Source organism: Canis lupus, chromosome 1 (assembly GCF_003254725.2).
Source record: "Canis lupus dingo isolate Sandy chromosome 1, ASM325472v2, whole genome shotgun sequence".
Classification (NCBI taxonomy): Eukaryota; Metazoa; Chordata; class Mammalia; order Carnivora; family Canidae; genus Canis; species Canis lupus.
The window spans coordinates 36,783,052-36,800,323 of NC_064243.1; the positions used below are offsets into that span (position 1 = coordinate 36,783,052).

At 37.2% G+C, this 17,272-nt stretch overlaps 1 protein-coding gene across 4 annotated transcripts in view; it reads right to left on the reverse strand.

Annotated features, from left to right (window-relative positions):
* EPM2A (EPM2A glucan phosphatase, laforin) overlaps positions 1 to 17,272 on the reverse strand; it is a 291,921-nt gene that overhangs the window by 109,735 nt on the left and 164,914 nt on the right. The gene's annotated exons all lie outside the window — the stretch shown is intronic.

The window sequence follows — 17,272 nt, forward strand, 5'->3', positions numbered from 1 at the left end:
CTGGCTGAGGGGCACCTGGGTGGCTCAGTGGTTGAATGTCTGCCACTGTGGTTGGAGTCCCACACTGGGATCCCCGCAGGAAGCCTCTGCCTATGTCTCTGTCTCTTTTATTATCTTTTTAAAGATAAAATCTTTAAAATAATAATAATAATCTGGCTGAGCCTTTCTTACCTATAAAATGGAGATGAGAATTCCTACTTTGCAAGGTTGAGGGATTTAATGAGATGTGCATGAATAAACACTCAACTACTGTTCCCTCCTCTCTTCCCATCCTCTAGCCTAGTTGCCAGGCCCCAATGTTCCGATTTATTTTTTTCTTTTTTTTTTTTTTTTTTTTTTACTTTTATTTATTTAGGATAGTCACACAGAGAGAGAGAGAGAGAGAGAGCAGAGACATAGGCAGAGGGAGAAGCAGGCTCCATGCACTGGGAGCCCGACGTGGGATTCGATCCTAGGTCTCCAGGATCGCGCCCTGGGCCAAAGGCAGGCGCTAAACCGCTGCGCTACCCAGGGATCCCCAATGTTCCGATTTATACCGGACATTTCCAACCCAGATTTGCTGGCAGCTACACATAACTCTCAAGTCAAACCTAGCAATTTCCCTATCAAAACTGACAAACTGTTCCATCCTAACTCCTTGTTTTGCCTAACCTTTCAACGGTTTCGGGTTCATAACTGGAATCATTGCCCACAAAGCCCTCCTGTGCCTCAATTTCCCCCAGGAAGCAGCATGCCCACCAGCTCTCCTTGGCCTCTTCCATCTTCTTACTGACCCTGACCTTTCCCTGCCTGAGACCTCTCCTGGGCTGTGCCAGTACTCCAGGCTCTGCTCACTACAACCCAGGACTTCACTGCAACCACATTCATTCACATAGAATGAATCTCCATCAAAGTCTTCAATGATTAATAAAATATTGCAGCTGCCAAAGCAGTATGAGCATCATAATGACATTTTTACTTCTTAAAACCTGTATTAACAAATTATAGAAAGAATATAAAAAATATAGGTGGTAAGATACCAGGATATCTATTTTCTTTTTTCTTTTTTTTTTTCTGTATTATGTGGTTTCATAAGAATGTATTGTTTTTAGAAGTAATAAAAAACATTTTATAAATCCAAATTACCACCTAAAACAAATATTCTATGACTCTCTTTTTTTCTAAAAAAGAATCAAATACTTAATCTTGTCATTCAAGGTCCTTTATACTTTGGCTCTAGATTATTTTCCCAGCCTTGTCTCTTACCACTTTCCCTCATACTCCCCCATATTGTGATTAAATAATGCTCTTCATTTCTTTCTCCATGTGGAACTGAAATGGTCACCCATCCCTCTGACTCTTTGGCAAGAGCCCTCAATTTCCATCAAGGCCCACCAACTTCACTCTCTGTCGTGTGCCCTCTATAATATTTTAATAAGCTCTCAATGAAGAGTTGAGTTTATTTGGACTTCAAACACTTGCCAGAAAATACACCCTTAAGTGCCTTCTCTGTAAATTTTATTAAGAGCCCAAATAAGAAAAATACTACAGTTCACTATCATCACAACCCTATCCATTAATTATCAGGGACTAGACCTCTGGCAACAGCCTTGAAGCAGGACATTGGTAGGTTTAATTCCAGAATACATTAAAATTAAAGTGGGTATTGTACCAAATATGTCATGGTAATATGGGAAAGAAGATTCACATTGTAGCAATACTACCCAAAACCCAATGTGATTCCCCATTGATCTCTCTCTTCTCCCCTAAAAGCCTCTTCCCTGAAGACACCTCATTTGTCTTCCATCTGTTGCATTCTGCTGCCTTTAAAAATTCTTTTTATTTTCTTAAGAGCTGAATTCAGCTCATACTCACTTTGCTTATTCTACTCAGGAAATCAAAAGTCTGGTACATAGCCCGTACTTAAGTGGCCTCAGAACCCCACCTCAAATAGAATTGTCAGAGTACTCATCAAATAAAACAAGGCTCTTCCTAGAGGAAAATTCTACTGTTAAAAAATATGGTTTCTCCACACTAAGAGGCATCCTTTGAAAATCAATTTAAATACCATGTCCTTCAGAAATCTTCTCATATTCAAATAATGGATAGACTCTTTCATAGCCAAACTTCTGTGTAGTGGGTTGAAAATATACCCTGTAAACTTATTAAGAATTTTTATTCTGGGAAACCTGGGTGGCTCAGTCGGTTAAGTGTCCAACTCTTAATTTCAGTTCAGGTCATGATCTCAGGATCATGAGGAAGAGCCCTGCATCGAGGTCATGCTACTCATGGTGCCTGCTTAAGATTCTCTCTCTCCCTCACCCTCTGTCCCTCCCCAACAATCTCTCTTAAAATAATACTAATACTACTACTACTAATAATAATAATAATTTTTACTGTGTAAACTACACTGAGGACTAGAGACACTCTATTTGACAGGCACCTCCGTAAGTATTACTTTTAGTTATCTCTTGCTATTGTACGTGAAAATTCTTCAAAAATACCAGTGATGTGGGCAGAATTACACAGCAAAAGGTCATGGCCCCAAGAAATGATGAAAACACATGTGTTATGATTCATAGACACTAAGATTGTTTACCACCCTGCTCAATTCTTTAGATGTTATTATCTGTTACATTTAAAGATGATAAAGGCAATTTTATTTCAAATGCCATCCTTATTTTTGGTTTAAAATTTATAAGCCTGCTTGTCATCACAAAACAGTATAAAGCAATATGATGCTGTTTTGAAGAATTAGAATCCTAAAATTGTTTTTATGATTTAAACAAGGTATTTTATCTGCAGTGATGTAATTCCATGTCAGAATCTTACTTACATACCAAATATGTCATGGTAATATGGGAAAGAAGATTCACATGGTAGCAAAACTACCCAAAACCCAGTGTGATTCCCCATTGGCTCAAGACTCAAGTAATTGGAACAGGGTATTCGTGAGGCAAAACTGAGCAAAAGAGCTCAGAGCAAAGGAATATTTTACTCGTCAAATTCATTGACAATAAATTGTCACATTCTTTAGTTACTTGCCAAAAACAATTTTTTTTTAAAATCCTAACACTTGGTGCCTAACACTGTAGGCACCAAGATGGCTCAGTGTTTGAGCGTCTGCCTTTGAAACGGGTCGTGATCCCAGGGTCCTGTATCGAGCCCTGCATCGGGCTCCCTATAGGGAGCCTGCTTCTCCCTCTGTCTATGTCTCTGCCTCTCTCTGTGTCTCTCACGAATAAATAAATAAAATCTTTAAAAAAAAATCTTAACACTGTAAACACTGATATTATAAAATATTCCCAAGGAACAGATGATAGAAATCTATCCATTATGGTAATGGAGCTGAGCATAGGAAAATAGCTAAGGGAAACTGCATCTGGATAAGCTCTCCCAGATGGTGCCTTATGATGAGCAGCCTGCCCTTCCTAGCACAAACTTATGGTCACAGGGTCCTTCATCCCAGAGTGAGAGTATGTGTGGCATAATAGCCATAAGAAATTTTGCAAAGCCATATGGCCCTGTTTCTCTGCTGCTACCTCATGTACAGTATACTTCAATATTCTCCATCACTACCCTGACATGATCTATTAATATACAGGTAAAAGCTGATGGGAGTTGAAATGACTCCAGGAGTCTTCTAACCAGAATTAATGTGAATTCCCATTTATTCATACATTGTAGAGTCCAGTACAATAAGAAGTACATAAATTGGTAAATGCATTTATAGCTTTCAGCCCCCAAATCAGAGAAACCCCTAAATACCTTCAATGATTGTGGTTTTCTGTGAGTGAAGAGATTCCATGTCTTCAAGTCAAATGCCCCCAGCAGAAGTATGATTAAAGCATGGTGGGATAAAACTTGATTTTGACTTTTCAGCAATATAACAGGTTATACGACTCAAATGACTTTTCCAAATGGGTTAAATTATTTTCTTAGAAATCATTTTAAGTGCACTGATGAAATAGCACACACAAAAAAATAAGGACTCCAAAGATCCTAAAAATTAGGTGTAATAGTAACTGGGAGTTAAGTAAATACCAAGACTGGCTTTTGCTCCAAGGATTTTTGCTGAATGACAGAAAGCTAAGCTTCTGATTTGTTAGCTTCTTTGTACATGAGGAGAGGTAGAAAAGCCTAGTGCCCACTGAAGATGGGGAGCCCAATAGGAGACCATGTATAAAACAGAGACCCTAATGGCACTAAAGGAGAAAGTAAGGAAATTAGCCTGTCTTGATTATGACCCGAGATGAAAAAAAAAAAAGCCTACCCCAAGAACATGAGAGCTCAACTTGGTCTTCAAATGGGCTTGGCCCAAATACACACTTTGTAGTCCAAACATTAAGAATTAAATTATAAAATGGTTTTGAGTTGGATGTATCACACAAAACAAAAAGGCATAAATAAATGTAAGTCATTTTTTTACGATGTCAAATTCAATCCCAACCAAAGATGTGATGCAGATACAGACCAAGACAACAAATAGTTCCCAGTACAAAAACCAAGAATTCACAAGAAAAAGGTACCATAAAGAATAAACCATAGAAACAGACTAAAAATAATGTCAGACATTAGAATTATCAAATAAAGGATGCAAAATCACTGTTTAATATGTTTACATTATTTTTAAAAATTAAACACACTTGAAAGCATGTGCAAAGAATTAGACATGATAGAGAATGAATGATCAGATTTGATGAAGAATCAAATAAAACTACATTTGGATAATATATCTAAAATAAACCCCCAAAATATATATTTATATAAAAACCAAATAAATAAAACTTTAATAATTAAATTAGAAATTTAAGAGAGATTAAACAGCAGATGAAATGCCTGTTCACTGAGAACCAGAGAACTGAAACAAAGCCATGAAGAAATTAGATGTAAAATACAAAAAACAGATTGAAAGACATGGAGGATAGAGTGATAATGGCTATAAAATGCCTAGAGACTCAGAAAAAGATGAAGAATTGGAAATAGATAATATTTGAAGATAAAAAAGCTGAGAACTTTTAAGAAGTATTGAAATATCTTTAGATGCAGTACTTTAATACATCTCAAAAAGAAATAAAACAAATTCAATTTTAGACACACAATAGTGACACTGCAAAGTGACAAAAGCAAATATATTTAAAACACTCAAAGGAGTAAGAGAAGATTACATGCAAAAGAAAGATAAATGGAGTGATTGCTGACTTCACATAATAAAATATGGAAACCAGAAGAATGCAGAAAAGCAAAATGACAGAAAATCACTGCCAACTTAAATTTCCATATCAAGCAAAAGTATCTTTCAAGAACAAAGAGAAAACAAAGACATTTTCAGACAAAAGAAAAAGTTAAGTGAGTTTACCACCAAAAGATCCTTACTACCATGGATTCTAAACACTATATAAATTTCAAATAGAAGTGAAGTGATCCCAGATGGAATATTTGGCATGCAAAAAGGAATAGTGTGCAAAGACATTGACCAACCAGTGAGTGTATAAAACTATGAAATTAATGTCTAATTTATGGTGCAATGTAGGTGAAAACTAAAATACCCTCTAACAATAGTATATATTTCTTTTTTTATTTTTCTGAGAGAGAGAAAGAGAGAGAGAGAGGAGAGGCAAAGTGAGAGGGAGAGAGAGAATCTTAAGCAGACTCACACCCAGCCCAACTCAAGAGCTTGATCTCATGACCCTCAGATCATGATCTGAGCTGAAATCAATAGTCAGACACTTAACCAGCTGAGCCAATAGTATATATTTCTACCCAGTTATCCTACCCTTTGGACAGGGCCCTGGCAATTTATTCTTCTAGTCCAGTAAACATGTCCCCAAAAATGTTGATTAATTTGATTTTATCTGATTTTGGTGATTACAGGGAAAAAAATTGTGGAATATACTCTTTGTTAAAGACGCATCAAGGAGATTAATCTTCATCTAGGAACTCAGAACGTTTTACCTGATTCAAGAAATTCATTCTGGCTCCCTTTAAAATTGAACCTTTATTCCTGTCCTCTTTCCAACAGTGAGCCTCACTAATTCACAAAAACAATAAAAGAACTAGTCTTGTATTGCTTAAATCAGAGCAGGAGACAAAATGGCACTCGTGCTGTCCACCCCCCAATCCTCTGTACAAGGCAGTCCTTGCTAGTTAATCATGACACTCTTTACTGAGGGGCCAATTGCTATCACAATCTTCTCAAGGGCTGTAGACAGCCCTTCCAATCAATCAAAGCTTGAATTTGATATTGAACCTACTTGGCCTTTTCCAACTTAAAGGCTGCTGGCTTTATTCTATATGGAAAATGATCTATGATTGCTATTTCCTTCTTTAGTTGTTTTGGAGAGAAATATAATTTTATTTTCCTTCCTGGAAATATTCTTTCACTTCTGGTTGCTGGCAAAGGGTAAAAATCATAACAAGTAATCATATTGGCTTAGACATTCACAATGGCTTAGGCATACACAGTCTGATTTTTAGGTACCCACATTCTGTATTTGCTTATAAATAACTGAACAAGAAAATGTGTGCCTGGGTGGCTCAGTCAGTTAAGCTACTGCCTTCAGCTCAGGTCATGATCCTGGGATGTCCCAGGATTGGCTCCCAACATTGGGCTCCCAGCTCAGTGAAGAGTCTGCTTCTCCCTCTGCCCCTCACCCTGCTCATGCTCCCTCTCTCTCTCTCTCAAATAAATATATAAATTTTTAAATAAATAAATAAGGAAATAACTGTACAAGAATTATGTATTTGCCATGTCACAAATAAACCCATATTTTGATAGTGCTTTGTAGTTTTCAAAGCACATTAGTATAAATTTTTTGTCTCAGACTCTAAAAAAAATATGTATTGAGCAATGCCACGTGACAGGCATTGTGCTAGATGTCAGGGATATAAAACTTCTTGCCCCCTTGAGTTTGTAGCTTAGTAGAGGAAACGAACACATAAACAAATGATGGGAATATAGGATGACACTTTCATAATGAAAACTAAGGGGGAAGCAGTATGATGAAGTTATTAAAAGTATGGACTTTGGAACCAGAAAAACCTTGATTTCCTGCCCCTACTCCATAATTTTCCAGCTCCCTGAATAAGACTCTGTATTAGGGTTCTCCACAGAAACAGAACTAATAGGATATGTATATGTACATTATATATTTATATGTATATATGTATATATGTATATTTATACATGTTCTTATATATTATATATATGACATATTATATATTTTAAGTATATCTAACATGTAATATATATATTTCTATAAATATAGTATATATACATACAGGCATACTTGGGGATATTACAGGGTCAGTTCAGACCCTTGCAATAAAGTAAATTCACAATACAGCAAATTGAATGATTTTTTTTGTTTTCCCAGTGTATTAAAAGATTATGCTTACACTACACTGCAGTCTATTAAGTGTGCAATAGCATTAAAAACAATAATGAATATACCTTAATTTAAAAATACCTTATTGCTAAAAAAATGCTAATCATCATCTGAATGAAAAATTTTGAAAAATTAAGAGAATTATCAAGATGTGACCCAGTGGTGCTAACAGATTTGCTCAATGCAGGGTTGCTATAAGCCTTCGATCTGTAAAAAACAAGATCTGCAGAGTGCAATCAAGTGAAGCACCATAGAACAAGTTATACCCACAGCATAGTTTACAGGGGGCAGGGCAAGAAAGACAGAGGGAGAAAAGAGAGAGAGGGAGAGGTTGAGCCTAAAGAATTGGCTCACACGATTGTGGGGGCTGGCAAGCCCAAACTGAAATTCTGACAGGAGTTGATGTAGTCTCAAGTCCAGAGGTCATCTGGAGCCAGAATTCCTTTCTCAAAAGGGGGGTTCAGTCTTTTCTCTTAAGACCTTCAAATGATTGAATGAGGACCACCCAGGCTATGGTGATATGCTTCACTCAATGTCTAATGTGTTATTATGTTATGATATGTTAACCATATCACTTCACCACTACAGCCTAGTCAAGTTGACACATAAAATTAACTATCTCAGGCTCATTTTTTCATTAGTAAAATAATAACGAGAATAATGCAAACTAATAACACCTGTCTCATAGGATCTTTGTGAGGCTGTACTGGACGCTGTTCTATCAGTGCTTAGCACACGAAAAAAAGGGCATACAGATAGCACTCGGTTAGTCTAGTATCAGCGTTAGGTCATGGCTGATCCTCTGCAGGTAGTGGCATACGAGCCTCAGTGCCTGCCTTTCCTCCTCTGCCTCCCTTTGTGCCTGTGAGTTCCTCTGCCTGGAATACCAGTCCTTGTGCATGAACTACCTCAGTCCAAATGTAAGGCGGCCCAGGAAAAATCAGCAATATTTGACTACGTTTGATGTAGCAAAAATCAGCCATTTCATAGGTTTTGCTTACTAAAACCAAGCTGCTTTGAAGCACTATCAGTGTTGTTTCAAAAGAAACCCCTCAACAACATCCAGAAACAAACAAAAATAAATAAGGATGTTAAATTTTTAATCCACAGATGAAATCTCTAAAATTCCTTTTCTTTTTCTCAATCTTAAAACACACACACACACACACACACACACACACACACACACAGAGGCACACAGCTGTCTCAGTATCCCAAAGGTTCTCTAACCTCGCCTTGCCTAGCAATCTTAACTTTTTTTTTCTTCCCCTCTCACCTTTTGGATTTATTCTTTTGTGTTCCCCTAAGTAGTTCCCTGACCTTTCTGATGTAAACAACTCAAGTTCGTGCTTCCTCAAGTAGATGCAGCCTAGCAAAGACAAGACTCTGTAATGGAGAACATTAATTAAACTACACATTAACCTTTTTTTGCAGTCATAGCATTTTATGCATACAGAATCTATTTCCAGATTCCATTACTTTTGTATCTGCTTGCATTTTGTGTTCCACAACCAAAGCCACTCAATTAAATGAAAAAAAAAACTTACATTTTTACATATTAAGTTTTTGGGGTGGCCCCATGGCTCAGTGGTTTAGTGCCTTCAGCCCAGGGCCTGATCCCGGAGACCTGGGATCGAGTCCCACGTCAGGCTCCATGCATGGAGCCTGCTTCTCCCTCTGCCTGTGTCTCTGCCTCTCTCTCTCTCTCTCCCACTCTGTGTTTCTCATGAGTAAATAAATAAAATATATATATTTTTAAAGTTTTTGTCCCAGGACTATATTTTTAACAAACAATCCTTTTGTAAACAGAACATCTAAAAGCACTCCAAGACTACCCAGGCCTCACGCTGTGTACTTGTGGAGATGCCTTCAACCAACACCTTGGCGACCATGCTCTTCCATTCCTCTGGGTGACTACCACTGACGTAATTTTATTTTTTCCTCATTTCTTAATGCAAAGCCAGAAGGTTCAAATGCATTTCTGATGAGCAGAGATCTTGCAAGTGGCTTGACCCTGATGTGATAGAATTTTCTGAGCTGTTCAGAAGATGAACAGTACTTCTAAATTCCCTGCTGGCTTCACCACAGCTTTGAGGTTAATAAGGGAATATTTAGAAGGCAGAAGGTATTTAGAGCTCTGGGAAATGAGGTAACAAGTGGAGAAGGAAAGGCACTTATAATTATAAGGTAATATTGTTAATACAAGAAGTAAGAGTCCACCCATTTTCTAGAGAGCAGCCTTTGGCATCAGGATCTCTGAATGCTGGCTGGAAAACTCTAAGCAGAGCAACTTGAAGTGCTTCACCTTATCCTCCAGCAGTATTCTCCTTAGAGTGACTGACACATGTTTGCTGAAGAGAGCTGACTTTCCTCTCCTTAAGAATATGTGCACTCAAATCACATAACTGCTTATGTCTCTGATTTCTGTTCTTTCCTTGAACACATCTGAAGTATTTACGATGATTTTCATTGAGACTTTTTTTTTGTGTTTGTAGTTATATTTGTTCATAGCAATCAAGGAAACTCTAGTGGTGTGTATATCTGCAAATATTGTACAGTCATGTTAAAAAGCAAGAGAGACCTTTTGCTCATAGCAAACCATGGCATGCCTGAGGTCTCTTCTATCTCCAGTGTGATAATACATCCATATAAAAATAGAAAATAAAAGTAGAGCAATTTTAACAGATCATCTGTGTGTGTTTCACTGGACACACAGGAAAGAGATGTCCCTGGAGCACCTGGATGGCACCATCAGTTGAGCGTCCGACTCTTGATTTTAGCTTAGGTACGATTTCATGGTCATGGAATTGAGCCCCACATGGGGCTCCACGCTCAGAGGGGAATCTGCTTCTCTCCCTCTCCCTTTGACCTTCTCCCTGCTCTCTCTCTCTCTCTTCCCCCCATCTTTTTTTAAAAAATAAATAAATAAAACTTAAAACCAAGATGTCTCTATGCAAGCATGGTATCATTATGGCAGTGTTTCATTATATCTTTAAATTCATAAATGATGTATTTCAAGAGTAACCTTCCATCAGTAATCTTCCATTTTTTTTGGCAGGAGATAATAGGGCTGAAGGGAAGGAAAAGGTTTTCCTCAACCCTCTTAGGGTCTGTGCAGGGTCTGAAAATTAAACTTGACAAAGACAGGTTAACAGAAGAAAAGCATACAAATTTTACTGCATTTCTACATGTACATGGGGGCCTTCACAAGAAAATGAAAACCTCAAAAAGTCACCAGAGCAGAGAGCTTATATACCTTTTAGACAAACAAACAATACATTAGTGAATAATTAGGACAAAGCAGTTTGGACTAGGGGTAGTAAGTGGTGGAGAAGTAACTAGGGTGATAAGGATTAGTTTAATGAGGTCAGTTTGTCGGGATTTCTGGGTCACTTTACCTTCCACTTTGCCAAAATTCTGATTTGCCAAAAATGTCATTGAGGAAAACCAACCTACTGGGCTACGTTTTAAAATTTGGATTTAAATAAGAGATAAATCTTGATAAATTTCCCAATTACTAATATTATAGGCATGGTAGCAGCCTAAACTGGACTGTTTTCTAACAAAATGAGCCTTATGCAAAGCTGCTACAGATCCTAGGGTCCCTGGACCCCTCATCCCCACTCTTCCATTATACTTGTATAAGGTTGGTGGGTTGGTGCCTAAAGTTTCATCATTACAACACTATCCCTCTTAAAATGGATATATATACCATGGAGTAAAGGCAATATATGGTTATTATTTGTCCAGTATATATGTCTGTGAGCCAGGAGCTTCCTGAGGGCAGGCATATTGCCTTCATTTTTAGAATCTAGAAGTAGGCAAAATACGTGGTAAAAAGAGGCCATCAACATTTCGATGTATATATAAATGAATCAATCCCAATTAGTCCCAATGTGAGTTAATTTTTCACATTTCTGACAATCAGCAATCTATCTGGGAGCTGGTTGTGATGACAAATAAAAGGGCACACGAACAGGCAATGCCTAGAGCCTAGGGAATTATCCAAAAGGACCAAAATTAGAATTGAGTGGATGGTCCTGGGAATCCTACAGATAATAGAGGCAAAGGATTTGGAAAAATGAATAAAGCCAAGGGTTGATCTCAATTTCCTACTACTCGAGTATGTGATTTGGGCCAAATCTCTTTGTTTTCTTTGTCTCAGTTTCTATGATCAACATAATAAAGTTGTGGCAAAGTATAAGCTTATATGCAACTAATAAATAATGGATAGAGATTAAATTGTATGAATTTTACATTATTTATAATTATTACTACAGTTATCCAATACCATTAGTGTCAATTAAAAAAATAATCATCTCAGGAAAGAGGAAGTTTTTAATAGGATGGTAGAAGAGAGACAAATTTACTCCTTCATACTTTGTCTGTGGATGGTCCCTATTTCCAACCATACATTCTCCTTAAAGTAAACACCAAATCAATACAGTAAATTAATTGATCCTGACGTCATAGAAGCAAATCTCTTCACCACAGTTAATCTGAGGCTGATTGACACAATAATTACATTAAGACAACATTATCCACTCTGCTCTCTGTGGTCCTAACTCAAACTCTTCAGGTGTACAATTCACAAAGCTACGATTCATTTTGCGATCCAAGTAGTTGTGTGAAAAGAAGAACCAGAAGTAGTTTGATCTAACTGTCTCAAAGAAATGTTAAAAGGCTCCAGCACTGAATGGTATAAGACCCTGACACTGAACAGAGGGTAGGAAGGCCACATCTGGAGCACCAATGTCCAACTGGAAGCTTCTTACCCACATCAAGTACTTGAACAAACTGGTGCTATGGATAGACCCTGGCCTTGGACATCAGCCCAGGAGGCAACAGTGAAGTCAGCAGTGAAATTCATCTAGAAAGACCAATCAGCCTCCATTGTAACTCTTCTCTTAGTAAATCAGTTCTGTTCAGTATGTATTCCACCAACTTAGAATCTCTTGATGCAATCCACACTTTTCTGGAATTAAAATCATCAGAGATGTCTCACAACATAAAAGTCATAAAGCACTCATCATATAAAAACCTGGATCTTATTTTTCCAGTTGTTCAGGGGACATTCAGATCAACATTCAAGATTGGGGTGAGCAAACATTTCTGTAAAGAGCTAGACAGCAAATATTTCAGGCTTTGAAATATTTGCTATCATACAGTCTCAGGTCTTACAAAAGCAGCCTTGGATAATATATAAATGAAAGGACATAGCTGTGTGCTTCTAAAAACAGGCAGAGAGCAGGGTCTGGGCCACCAGCCATAGTTTATCGGCACTTGCAAACTCCCTATCAACATCTAAATCATCCCACAAAATTAAATACTCATGTATATTCTCATGGGTTGGAAATTTCATCAAACCGTGTGATTTTTTTTCACCAGCTTTAAGTAATTTCAGTAATTTAGAACTAAGACTATCATAGATGTTCAAGTAGATGATTAAAAACTATCTGTTGGATGAATAAAGGGATGTATCAAAATATAGGGATATAGTTCTTCAATAATGCTGTATCTCCAGATGCTGCAAATTTTTAAATTCTCAGAAGTATATCTGCCTCTGTGCTATGCTGAGGTTTTCATTATTACCATTGTGTTGTTAATTTGTGTTTTCAGTTTGGATTGTTACAATGAAACAAATTTATTTGAGAAAGTGTACAAGGTACATAATTGTTTATCCACAAACTTTAAGGACAGATTTTGGGGGAAATTTTGAGTTTTTCATATTTTACAAAATTTATATAGGGTACATACTATATTATATGTCCCCATTCCCCTCAAAGTCTGGGGCACACCATGTAATCAAACACAGTAGTTTTCTCCAGTGAAACACATGAACATTCCTATCAAGTGGGATAAATAAAAATTATAAGAGTCCAACTGTTCTCAAAGTATAAGTTAGAGATACCTGGAAATCTCCAAAACTTTCCAAGGGGTCTATGAAGCCAAAATTATTTTTATAAAAATACTGAGACATTTAACTTTCTCACTTTCCCTCTTTTCTGAATGTATAGTGAAGTTTTCAAGGTGCTCCTTGATGTGTGATATTAAGGGCAGATTGAATGTAGAAACAGATAAGAGACTCTGGCTATCTCCTGTTAAGTGAGCCTATAAAGAGATTTGCAAGAAAATATAATAATCCCTCTTCTTAATAAAATTTTGGTTTGGAAAAATGTAGTTATTTTCATTAAATATTATTTCTGTTAGCATGTTACTTGTTATTTGAGGACAAACATGAATAAATATTTTTTTAACTTTTCATTTTAATTTCTAATGTGGTAACTATGAATAAATACAACTAACATAAGCAAAAGACCATTGGGGTCCACAGTAATTTTCAAGAGTGAAAGGAGTCTAGAGATTAAAATGTTTGATGATTGCTATAGAAGGTTAACCTCAGCTCAGGTCAAGTGTAGCTGCCAAAACTTTTGTTCTTCCAGGCAGTTGCATTTCACAATTAATGACGAGGGACTGTGGTCTAGTTAGATGACTTAGCATTAGGAAATAGCTTGATGTTTATGCTAAAGCAAAGTCCCAAACCTTGGTGTCCTGGGTTTAGAGGGCTTTCATGGGTTGTAAACTGAAGTGCTTGCAGGATCCAGGCAGATAAATGAATTGTATGAAACATGGCAGGTGGGGACCCTGATATCTGGCTCATGTCATGCCATGTAGGCAAATGAGACTGGTTTTACCAAACCTTGGAATTCAGGAGAAACTGGAAATCTAGTTCTTTTATGTAAAATTTTCTCATTGCATTTCCTATTTAAACAGTGTCAAAAGAAAAGAGAAAAGAAAAAGAAACTACTTGGCAAATTAAATCAGATACATCTGCTGGTTCTTGCTCACCTGATACTCATACATAATTATGTGGACTCAGGTACTCATAAGGCTACTGCCCACTCAGAGATAGTAAGAGTTAGCTCCCTTCTCTTCAAGGGCATGGACAGACAGAAGTTTTGGTCAGATTTGGGGAAAAAAAGGCATGGAGTAGCTCTACCACTGACTCAACTATTAATGCTTCCTCTGTTTAAAACCATATATCTAATAAACAGTTAGCTTTGTCAAATATTTTTAGTTGACCATTGGTTTCATTTTGAAATAATCACTTTGAATTTGTCTTCATATATTAGTTACAGAGCTATAACCAAATTGCTCTATATCCTGTACGTTAAGGTTATTGATTTGTAAAATTGATTTTAGTAATACAATTCAAAAAATGTTTCACTAAAAATATTCTGGAGAACACAGGTCAGAGGATGACAATAATTGAACATGTAGATCCATGGTTCTTTTCCCAGATACATGTCAAGTGAATAAATACTGTGCTAACTCTGCTATAAAATAAAGTATGGATCAAAAATAATGCATCTTGCCTCTATCCACTTGTCTTTTTAAAAATTGAACCATTTACTATTTTTCCTGAATATTAAAAAATGTGTTTGTTGTAGAAATCTTAGAGGATTACAAACAATAAATAAAAGTCATCAGGGGTCTCACCATCCAGAGATCACCGGGATTAGAGTTTATAGATATAGATATAGGCATAGAGAGATATATTTTCATTCATATCCATAAAAATATTTGTGGGTGTGTATTCTCCAAATACATACATATGCAGATATGTAAACAACAAAATTAGAGTAATTCCTATATACAGTTTTGTCCTACTGATTAATGGGCACCTCTTTAGTTTTGATTTTGAAGTGGCATTTCTCACCTTACTAACACAAGCACTGGAACAAAGCAAGGGGGGTGGGGGCAGCACGGCCCTGCTCTAGTAAGGACACACAAATGGCAGTTACTATTATAAATGATAGCCCTGAGTCAGGCAAGCCCTAACAGCTGACCTATCTGTTTTTTCTCCCACTCCCTGACTCACATATCTTCTCTTATTTCTATAATAATGGTTGGGTTACTGAATGCATGTGAACTACTTCCCAGCACTTGGACCACTTATGAGGACAATGGTTATCAAGTGACTAATTAAAGTCTCTATGCCAGACAGTGTCCCCAGTTTTTCTGTACACAGAAACCTGGTTGTTATTTGTATGCAGAAAATTCTAGTAGAGTGTGAAATTACACAGTTCTCCAGGAGCTTTTGATAGAGCTGAAGAGATATAACATAAATACAAAAGAAGGATGAATCATGCTAATTTAATAAGTTAAATAAATCACTAATTAATAAGTTAAATAAATCACTAGAGTAGCAGGTATAAAATAAAGTTCACAAATTCAGGTGTGCAAGAAACATCTTTCTTTTCTAGATCAACCTATTTCCGGCCCAGATTGAAAGGAAATGCAACTTGAATCAATGCTAAGGGCTCATTTCCCTGAATTGATAGAGCATCCAGATCTGAGGAGGCCACTGGTCACCTGTCCACATAAATTATTTGAAACATCATTGTCCAGAGTAGCGTGATTTCTTCAGGATCAAGGACCCTGACACATTGATGGTCCACTCAGGGCCTGATAGTTTTGGGGGAGGCTGAGTTCTGGCGCCTCGGGTGCCACCCATCTGTCTGCCCCTGACCCTTGGATGTTGCCTGGGAACTGCTGCCCAGTCTACACTCCCTTGTGAGCTTCATAGCTCTCTCCTTGCTGTTCCATTGCAGAGGACCCTCTTCATTCTCTCTGGTTACCTCTCAAAGACCTTCCCTTCTCTCTCCTGCTGCTCCAGTGTATTAATACACTTCCTGCATCCCAGAGAGAGGGAATATATGCAAAAATCCAAAGTCATAAATATTTCAGGAACAAAAAGAAGCCAATGCGTTTGGCACACAATGAGTAGAAGATGATGAGAGTAGAGAGGCCAAAAGAGGTCATGTCATGCAGGGCTTACTACTGGCTAAGCATCTGGATTTGATGGCCAGAAAAATGGGAAGTCATTAAAAGATGGCAGCTTGGAGAAGCATGGTCAGAATTTTACTGTAAGCTGAGAAAACCTGAGATCCGGATATGGTGGTACAAGAGGAAAAACAGAAATATCAATAAAACATTTCTAACTTTTGCACTTAGGTATTGTGTACCCAAAGAAATCTAACCTGTTTTTGCATCAAAAAGTTGAGACTAAGGTTTAAGACAGGGTTTGAATCCCTGCAGAAATCTGTCGACCCACCTCTCCCCTTACCACAGTGCTGAATAAATCATTAAACATGGATGTAGAAAATAAGGAAAAAAATAGGTGATATAGAAAAGTAATAAGCACATGACCATCCCTTCTTTAATGCTATTGAAAACATGTGCAGTAAGTTTCACTCCAGCTCCATCAGTGTTTTTCCTTCCCCCTCCATGGTTACATGCCATAGCTCCAGTCTATCAAGTATCCCTTGGAGAAGAATGCTGGGAGTTAGAGGAAGTTTCTGAAGCTCAAGATCATTAGCATGCATCTACTAGAGAAAATTATGTACCGTTGCTTCCTTAATAGGAATGCCTGCAACAAAACCCCTATCACTTATTTTTAGCTAATATAGTTAGCCCTTGGTGATAGATGTGAAATAATCGCCCATTTGTTTTCAAAAGCAATTGTTCAAAACCACTATTCCTTTAATAAGAAAATAATGTAATATTTTCCTGTTCATTTAATTTCCCATTTGGAAAAAAACATTTGTGACTAGAATGATTTCTAGAACCTTCAAAACGATTGCACTACATATTCCTTATTATCACAATATTACCTTTGTACTGTGACTTAAGCAAGGCAATCAGAAGTCAACAAACATCAGCATTACACCCATCCATTTGTACCTGGAAATGGAAATGGGCAGAAGCCCCCTTAATGATGGTGTATGCCCATGCTAGCATGTTTCCTCTGAGAATCCTGTGAATTTCGCCTTGGAAGATAATCAATCTATCTGAGAAATACAGCTATGTTTTTGACCTTACAAACTCCATTTTTACTGATT